Source organism: Tachysurus vachellii, chromosome 4, assembly GCF_030014155.1.
Source record: "Tachysurus vachellii isolate PV-2020 chromosome 4, HZAU_Pvac_v1, whole genome shotgun sequence".
NCBI lineage: Eukaryota > Metazoa > Chordata > Actinopteri > Siluriformes > Bagridae > Tachysurus > Tachysurus vachellii.
Genome location: NC_083463.1, coordinates 3,100,384 through 3,110,526, shown reverse-complemented (window position 1 = coordinate 3,110,526; position 10,143 = coordinate 3,100,384).

Genomic DNA, 10,143 nt, shown 5'->3' with positions numbered 1-10,143 from the left:
AACGAAGAAGAAGCCAGTTTTAGAGCCTCCTTGGTGTATTCTACCCTGGCTTGTGTTTCTTTGGTGGATAAGGGGGTAAATGTGGGTACGATGGACTGAGGCTCCAGCTAGTAATTTGATAGCGTGGTCGTAGGGAACAGTGTGACAAGACCAGTGTCTGTGGTCTTGGATCTCCATGAGAACCTGGGTTTCTGAGCTTTCTATGGTTATGGAGGCCTCATGGAGGCCACATGGATGAAGGAAATATATCTCTCTGGACTTTCCTACCAATGAAAACTCTTCTGTTTCTGTCTTCTGTTAGTCCCCAGAATATCAAAGTCTACTAAATGCAGTATCTCATTTCCCTATTTAGCTCCTGAGCTTTGGAATAATCTTCCTGACAGTGTTCGGGGCTCAGACACACTTTCCCAGTTAAATGTAGATTTCTTCCTCTTCCATCTAAGGGAGTTTTTTCTCACTTCAGTCACCTCAGGCTTGTTCATTGGGGATAAATACAAAAACATTTAAATAGAAGTCTAATATTATTGTTAAACTTTTGTACAAGATTAATCTTTGTATTGTAAACCTTTTGTAATATTTCTTATGTTCTGTAAAGCTGCTTTGAGACAATATCCATTGTTAAATGCGCTAAAGAAATACAACCCAAATTCAGGAAACGTTGGGACATTGATTAAATTTGAATAAAATGTAAACTAAAAGACTTTCAAATCACATGAGCCAGTATTTTATTCACAATAGAACATAGATAACAGAAATGTTTAAACGGTGTAATTTTACACTAATGCCCCTTTTCCACAGAGGCAGTTTGAGTGCTGGTTTGGAGCCAGAGCCTAATTTAGAACTAGTTCTTTCTTTTTCGACAGTTCTTAAGTAGCACCAAAACGTTGCTGGTCTAGACTTAAGAACCTCTTGCGTCAGGGGCTGTGGGTGGGGCTGTGGGCGGGGCTACTGTTAGCGCATTTGATAATGTACCTTAAGTATACTAATGTTTAATACACTTTTACTTTACCGCAATATGATACATTATCAGCACATGATAGTAGGTAGCTACATGCTAAGGCTAACTTTTTTCTGTGTTAATGATAAAATAACGTTATGTACTTTCTCGAATTATAACCTGTGTTTGTACAGATTACACGGAGCTGCATGTACACGTTGGTTTCGCCGCGTTTGGATGTTAATGTAGGTTCACAAAGCCATGAGTATTAACAGTAAAGCAATATCCGCCATTGTTGATGTTGTTTTGGTGTTTGCCGCTGCTGCGCTAACATTGCTGTGTAACGTGACACGTATACAGTGACGTCAGACTCGGCTCTGTGATGCTCTCTAGCCGATGTAAAGACAAACCGGTTCTTAGAAGGTTTGCCAGTGGAACCAACTTTGAACCAGCACCAGCGCTAGCTCTGAACCAGCACTCAGTTCTTTTTGGTGGAAAAGGGGTATAATTGAGCCTTGTTTCAAATTTGATGCCTGCTACAGGTCTCAAAAAAGTTGCCACAGGGGCAATAAATTACTAAAAATGCAAGAAAATTTTGAAAAGATTCAGCTGGAGAACATCTAAAAACTAATGAAGTTAATTGATATCTGTAATGATGATTAGCTTTAAAAGAGATGTCTTAGTGAGGCAGAGTCTCTCAGGAGTAAAGACAGGCAGACGCTCACCAATCTGCGAAAGAGTGCGTAAAAAAAGATTGTGAAATACTTTAAAAACCTGTTCCTCGATGTTGAATTGCAAAGGCTTTGTAAATCTCATCATCAACAGTGCAGAACATCATCAAAAGATTCAGAGAAACTGGATAAATCTCTGTGCGTAAGGGACAAGGCCAAAGACTTTTATTGGATGCTTGTGGTCTTCGGGCCCTCAGACGACACTTATCAATAACAATTGTTGTGTCAATAACATCACTAAATGGCCCCAGGAACACTTCCAGAAACCAGTGTCAGAGAACACAATCCACGTGCCATCTGCAGATGACAACTAAAGCTCTATCACACACAACAGAAGCCGTATGTGAACATGTTCCAAAATACATCAAAGACGACCATGAACTCTTCAGCAGCTGGAAACCTATATATTAGGGAGGAATAGGACCAAATTCCAACAGAAAAACACCAGAAACTCATAACCTTGATGCCCAGATGTCTTCAAACTGTTCTGAAACAAAGAGTAGATGCTAAACCATGGAAACATCACAACTATTTTGAGACCTGTACCAGACATCAAATTTAAAAGGAGCTCATTTAGTGGATAAAAGTTTAAACATTTATGTTATCCATGTTCTATTGTAAATATCGGTTCATGTAATTTGAAAGTCTTTTAGTTTTCGTTTTATTCAAATTTAAACTTTTTGGTAATTCGGGTTGTACATTTGAAATTAAACTTCTTACAGCTTGATGTTACACAACCAAAACGTAACTTGCCTTTGGTCATAAATGTTCTTGAATTTTCTTCATGCCTCCTTTAGTAATGTTTAACTCGATAGTATACGGTTGTTTAAGAGTAATTCTATTTTAATTTAGTTCCCGATGATGTAACATTGTTAGCTACATTGCGGAAGTAAAACTCAAACACCAAACACATCTCAGCTCTTTAACTTTATTGGAGTAAAGATACTTTACAAAGAACTAAATTATTTTATAATTTAATTATTTTTGTCTCAACATTCCCATTTGCCAGATCTAATAAAGTTTACTGTAGTAGACCAATAAACTAAATTCTTAATAAGTTAACATGCTACAAACACTAAATATCCAGTGACACAGCTGAAAATGTAAATATATATAAAGAAGGTAATGTTTATACCACGAAAAAATGGGATTACATCTGTCACCTTTATATAACAATCCACTTAATCTTTTTCTGCTTTATTTCTAGTTGCATATCATAATTTTTATTTTTAAAATTTTTTTTATTAGACCTTGTTTTGAACCTTTGTGACAGAGCAGGTCTATAAACACTTCACACTCACTTGTTTTAAACTGAAATATTTTCTTGCATTTCCAACAAACCAAAAATCTAATATTTTAATATTCTCCAGTAGTATCATCATCTTCCTCCTTGTGAAACATCACCTTTTCTGATCACTCTCCACTTCAGTGTCATGTTCTCCACCATCCCATTATCCTTCAGTTTCTGCTTGATCTGAAGAATGCAACATTTATTACAAATGAATTCAAGATGGAGAAAAAACAAACCTGTACCAGATACTGATGACATCACAGTGTGTATATGTTAGGACTTGATGAAGACTATGGCTGAAACAGTTCTGGCTGGAGTTATGAGGATTATTGTGGTCTTGCGGAAGATGAGACCTACCTTCTCCAAGATGGCCGTCTTGAACGCACTTACATCCTGATCTGACCGGATCTTCATCCTTATGGTTTGTTTTTTTCGCGTTACATCTAGACATGCAAAGAGGAATAAAAACAATTAAACTGATATTCTAGATGCAGGTTATCTTTGTCTAGATATTAGACAGAATAAAACTTTAACTCACCTGCGTAACAGAAGAAAGGCTTTAAGTCTGAACACTGAGCATCAGCAACCAAACGGTTATTTATATAACCACAGCTTTCATTCTTCAGGGCGTTATTTGGGCTTCCAGACTCCCATGTGATGTTAGATAGCTTGGTTTGGTCTACCCATTTCCAGGAGTCTCTGAACAGACCAATCCAAGTGTAAAAGGACAAAGCTGTTGTCTTTCCAAGTGCAACTGAATATTCTGTTTCATCTCTTGTGCTGGCCAGATCTGTGTAATACTGTCTACAGGAGCTCTGAGCTACGGACCATGTCACCTTTGACGTGTTGTAAATGTACATGATGGTGCCGGTTTTCATCTCTGTGAGAATTGGAATAAAAACATGATGAGTAACTCAAAGAAGACTGAGTTTAAGGAAGTTTCTCAGAATTAATAAAAGACAAAAGTGCGCCCAGGTCAGCCTTGATAAAGTGTACACATTAAATATTCTCATGACAATATAATGATACAGGGGGGCACGGTGGCTTAGTGGTTAGCACGTATGCCTCACACCTCCAGGGTTGGGGGTTTGATTCCCGCCTCCACCTTGTGTGTGTGGAGTTTGCATGTTCTCCCCGTGCCTCGGGGGTTTCCTCCGGGTACTCCGGTTTCCTCCCCGGTCCAAAGACATGCATGGTAGGTTGATTGGCATCTCTGGAAAATTGTCCGTAGTGTGTGATTGCGTGAGTGAATGAGAGTGTGTGTGTGTGCCCTGTGATGGGTTGGCACTCCGTCCAGGGTGTATCCTGCCTTGATGCCCGATGACGCCTGAGATAGGCACAGGCTCCCCGTGACCCGAGGTAGTTTGGATAAGCGGTAGAAGTTGAATGTATGAACGAACGAACGAATGAATGAATGAATGAATGAATGAATATAATGATATTTCCTGACAAAATGGGAGTGGAGTATATGAAGCCTCTCACCATCGAAGCACACGAACGCATTTTTGTCTGTACAGATTCTATCATCCCAACCACTTGATATCAGTGCACCGCAGTTTTGCATTCCGAAATTGTTATTAGGCTGCCCGATAGCCCATTTGCTCATATTTCCCAGTGATTCACTTCCAAGGGACCAGCGCCAGCTATCGATGTCATTGTAGATTCCAATCCATGCACTGGAATTGAATTTTTGTTTCAGTGCTTCATTTTGAAACTGGAGCATTTGGTCAGTACTTTTGATGACAGCCAGGTCCATATATTTGGCCTTGCAGTAAGAGCGAGCGTTATCCCACGTCCTGCCTTCCTGGACCAGATAGTACCTACGAGAGTGAGACAGGACGATGGGGGCGACCCCTAAGGAAGAAGCGGTCAAAGAATTTATGTATATGTAAGTTAGTAGAAATTCTTTATTAATTCATTCATGCATCCATCCATCCATCCATCCATCCATCCATCTATCTAACCGTCAAATAAAAAAAGAATGTATGTAATGAAGCAGAGTGTTTTATAATGCTAAGGAACAAACACACAAATGGGGAACATGTGAGGATATTCAGGAGGCAGGTGAATGTCCGGAGTTCGGCAGACACACTGTACTGGTATTTATACAGTTGTGCACTGGGACATAAGTCAGAGATGAAAGCACCGTCTTCTGTAACAGGCCTCTTTTCAAAACACATCACACAAAAGCAGAAGCCAGTGCAACAAAGTCAAAGTCTCCAGAAAAGTGTGTAAAATTCTCCAAGATGCTTCGTAAAACTTACCTAAGACTACACAAATCCTGAGACTGTGCATTTTTACAGAGCAAAGTGATGTTGCACCAAATATAGACTTTACACACACACACACACACACACACACACACCACTACTACTAATACTACTACTTTCCTACACCCATTTTTTCTCTCACCTGTCAAAAACAGGAGAATGAAGAGACTCTGATCCATCACTGATGTCGCTGGAAAACTCACTCTGAAATTAGAAATATATAATTATATAATTAATATCCATCATAAGTCCTGATTAAAACCACAGGCAACACATCACTACATAGGATTATTCATTCATTCATTTTCTACTGCTTATCCGAACTACCTCGGGTCACGGGGAGCCTGTGCCTCAGGCGTCATCGGGCATCAAGGCAGGATACACCCTGGACGTAGTGCCAACCCATCGCAGGGCACACACACACACTCTCATTCAGAAAGAACGCGCTAACCACTACGCCACCGTGTCCCCCCACATAGGATTATATTTAAAGTTAAATATGAGTACAGTTTTATTTAAAGTCCCAGAATAACAGTAATTTCTCTATCTCTACTGACCGAGATTCTCTATTTCTTTCTGAACAGCTTCATGTATAGTACAATCTAACCTGATCTCAGGATCAATCAGGGGACCCTGGAGTTATCTATGAGTCATCAACTCTATCCGCTGTACCACCATACCACACCATTGATATTTCTCTGGTTGCCCTAACCATTTTTAGACAGTATAGCTTCTACAGATGAGCACCAAATCACACCAAAGCAGCAAACAAAATTATTAGCACTGCTTCAACAGATCAAGGATGTCTAGAACCTTCCTGAGAGGAATTGTGGCAGATGCTATTTGATTTAAAACCACATTAGGATATTAGGACATCGCCACCATCAAGCAAAGACCTTGAAGCTCACACTAAAGATCCATTCAACACATTTAGCTTGACTTTACTTTGTACTGTTTGACTTCAGAGTATAGTTGTGAAAGAGCAATGGTTTATAATCATACTATCTGGTGTCACCCAGAGGAGTACAAGTTCCTTTAGAGTTTCTTCCCTGTCAACTCAGATGGCTTGTAACTGTTGCCTCTGTCTTGAAAAGTGGGGACAATAACATACATCTGGATCTTTGTAAAGCTGCAATGGGACAAAAAAGCTGAACTGAAACAACATGTGTATCACACATCTAGAGAGAATCAAGCAAAAATCAGAGAAGAAGGTAGAAGGTTTATGGCAAGATGGAGATACTGAAGCTTCTGAGCTTGAGCTTCTCTTGTAGTCCATGCTAAAGGTCACCATCACTAGCTCACACACAGAGTTTACAGTTTTTTTCAGTAGACTTGCCAACTGTAGCTTGAACTCCCTAGAGATGGTCTCTCTTCCATCCATCCATCCATCCATCCATCCATCAAAGACACAATCTGAAGTCTAGAACTTTCATCTTTTTCCTAAAAGATTCCCAGCTAGACTTCTTTATGCTTTTGACCACCAGATGTCAGTGTCATGCCCAATTTAATTACAGTACAGTAACCAGCAGTGTTGTATAAAGTACTAGAAAGCAATACTTGAGTAAAAGTACAAGTATCGTATACTAGCAAAAGACTTTGGTAGAAGTGAAAGTTGCCTTTTAGAATATTACTCAAGTAAAAGTCTTAAAGTATCTGATATTTAATGTATGTAAGTATCAAAAGTCATTTTCTGATATTTAATGTACTTAAGTATTTGAGGTAAAAGTAAAAAGTAAAATTTGAGTGATTTTCGGTAGGCATAAGATCAGGGGCGGTTCTAGGATTTCATCTTTAGGGGGTTTTAGCCCTCAGTGAGAATTTAAAACAAGAAGAGTTTTATATTATATATTATATGACTACATAGTAAGCCAAACGTTATGGTATTATTAAATGGCAAAAGTGGACACCAAAATTTTAGGCATGATGTAATGATGCCGGTCTTGAATCATATCAGTTCATGTATGTTTGCTTTCTCTACAAACAGTGTGTCCAATGAATGCAGTCATTAATAAAAAAACATTCACAAAACAAAAAACAAATCAATAAATGTTATTTGTATTTAGTATTGAATGGATTGTTTGCATTAATATTTTGTTTGTGCTACAACTCTGGTAATAAGAATAGTGACATTTCACTGCTTTTGGTTGCCGTCTTTGCGGCTTTCCGCCGATTAATGTTATAGATAAACGCCTCCAGCTGCGCGTTCCTGTGCTTCTCCGTAGAGCGTGCGGAGCGTAATGCAATCTAGGAGCAGTGATTCACCAAACCTCCCTTATTGCAGTCGCACACATTTCTTCTGATTTTATTTTGTAGTAACGAGTAACGAAGATGCTTAGTGGAAATATAACGGAGTAAAAGTATACATTTTATCTAGGAAATGTAGTGGAGTAAAAGTGAAAGTTGACATAAATTTAAATAGTGAAGTAAAGTTCAGATACGTGAAATTTCTACTTAAGTACAGTAACGAAGTATTTGTACTCTGTTACATTACAACACTGGTAACCAGTGCAGGGTACACCGGAACCTCGGCATGCAAATTTAATCTGTTCTGGAGACGAGTTCTTAAGGTGAAAATTTGTATTGCAAATCTTTGTGAAATTTTCCTATAGGAAATAATGTAAATGTAGAGTATCCATTCATTCAAGCCAAAAATATTATCAGTATATTGTTACATCAGCACTTAAAACCTTGTTGTTTTCCTTTAATATTGTGCGTATGGTGGATGCTTGCCGTCCGCACTCACTACGAGCAAGATCGCTCGCTCTTGCACCGGCTGCTTTTTTAACGATTATTTCTTTCTTTATTTCCACAGGAAGCGGCTCCCTTTTCTCCGTACTACTGTCCTTGATAACTTTCTTGGGCCTATGGTGCTATGCCTTCATTAAATCTCGCACAAAATGCAAAAAGAAATCCACAAACACTAATGAAGTCGTGTTGCTAAGCTTGGGCTAAAAATACGCCAGAAATTCGTAAAATTTGTAAAACACCTTCAGTTGTCTCCAACGGCTCCTGGACGTACACGCAACACGCGACTGGGTTCGGTTCGTTCATATTTTGAAAATGCTTCGTATGTCGATGCAAATATATTCACAAGAGCGGGCAGAAGTTCCTTTGTAATTACTTACATAAATTTTTTTTTATACAAATGTATTACCTGGTGACTCCTTTCAGTGCCTTGTTGTAGAAAGCAGAAACAATCCAAAAAGGACATTTTACATAAAGTTGAAATCAGTGACATGTTTCTTTAGGTCAACTGATTACAAATACATCAAGTTTATCCTAAACCTTTATCTAAAAGTCACTATTTGATCACAAGCAAGTGTAAAGATCACTACATAACATAACTCGTTCTGGGCAGAAAATGAGATCTTAGCAAATTAAAAGGTATTTACTCAATTGCTTTATTCTATATTTTGATCATTTTGCTTCGTTCTAGAGATAATTGTTAAAATGACTAAAAATCATCTACCAGCAGAACAGGACTCTGTCATTTTCCACATCTTATATAATGGATGATCCTTTAAAAAGAACATACATGAAATATTTTACTCCATTCACTAATTGTTCAGTTGATGAATAAAACATTTCCCTTTTATTAAGATTTAGTAAGTAAGTGAAGTTAAAACATACCTGAAATATGAAGAATGCTGTAAATGTTTATCTTTCTGTGTTCTTGAGAGACTTGGACTTCTTTGTAGCCAAAGACAACTTCCAAAGTATTATGCAAAACTTCGTTTGTTCACTACTTTACAAAACATAATATATGTAAATCTAAGAAAAATGGTTCAAAGAAGAAGGAGGAACTTGAAGGATTTTATTTATTTCACAGTGAATATGTTTTCTTTGCATTTTTACCAATCAGCCAATGTGTAGGTCTACCAGGTTCCGTGATCAGTCAAGGAACGGACTCGACAAGTCCTCTGAAGGTGGTATCTGGCATTAAGATGACAGCAGAAGATCGTTTAAGTCGTAAATTGTGTGGTGGTGCTTCCATGGATGGGAACTCCATCAGTGAGCCTTGTGTGTCCATGATCCTGCTCAGCGGTTGTCCTTCCTTGGAGCACTCATGGTAGATTTTGTCTGGCCTTTATCAAAGTCAGTCAGATCCTTTCACAATAATCTTTTGCTCTTGTACATTTGATCACATGCACATTATCACCTTGTGCTTGCTAATATTATGAACAGCAGACATGTAGCCGACATGTTATATTTAGTTAGAATGTCCTTATGTGCGTCGGAGAAGGGCGTCTGCCAAATGCTGTAAATGTAAATGTGACCTACTAATTGTGATACAGACTCAAACATTTTTATGTGGTTGTTTGTAGACATGAAATTTAATTTTTGCGTCTTTGTTTATGATAAGTAGAAAATACAAACAATGTATGGACTTCAGTTCCAGTCCAGATGTGTAATGCCAATAAGTGCAGTAATGAATAACTGCGTCCTCCTCTACCAAGACAATTAACAATATCTTGAATCTAGTTAGATTGATCTATATTTTATCTTTTTAGAAGATAACAGTAACAGGAATATTATATTGTGTGTATGTATTTGTGTTATTTTGTGTGTGCTTGTATTTGTGTGTGTTTGTGTGTGTGTGTATTTGTGTGTGTGTTTCTGTAATCTGCCATCTGAACTGTTCTTCGAAAAAAGAAAGAAAGAAAGAAAGAAAGAAAGTGAAAAGCTGAGAAAAGCTCGACGTTTATGAAATCTAATGCTGCCATCTGGTGGTTAGATTTATAATCACACCGTGGTGGGTAAATTCATAATGAGTTAATAGTAAACCATTTACTGGTTCTAATTATTATTATTATTATTATTATTATTATTATTATTATTATTATTATTAAATATTGTACTTTAGTATTGAATGACAGCAGGGATCTCTAGGACTACACAAACTTGGGAACCTGT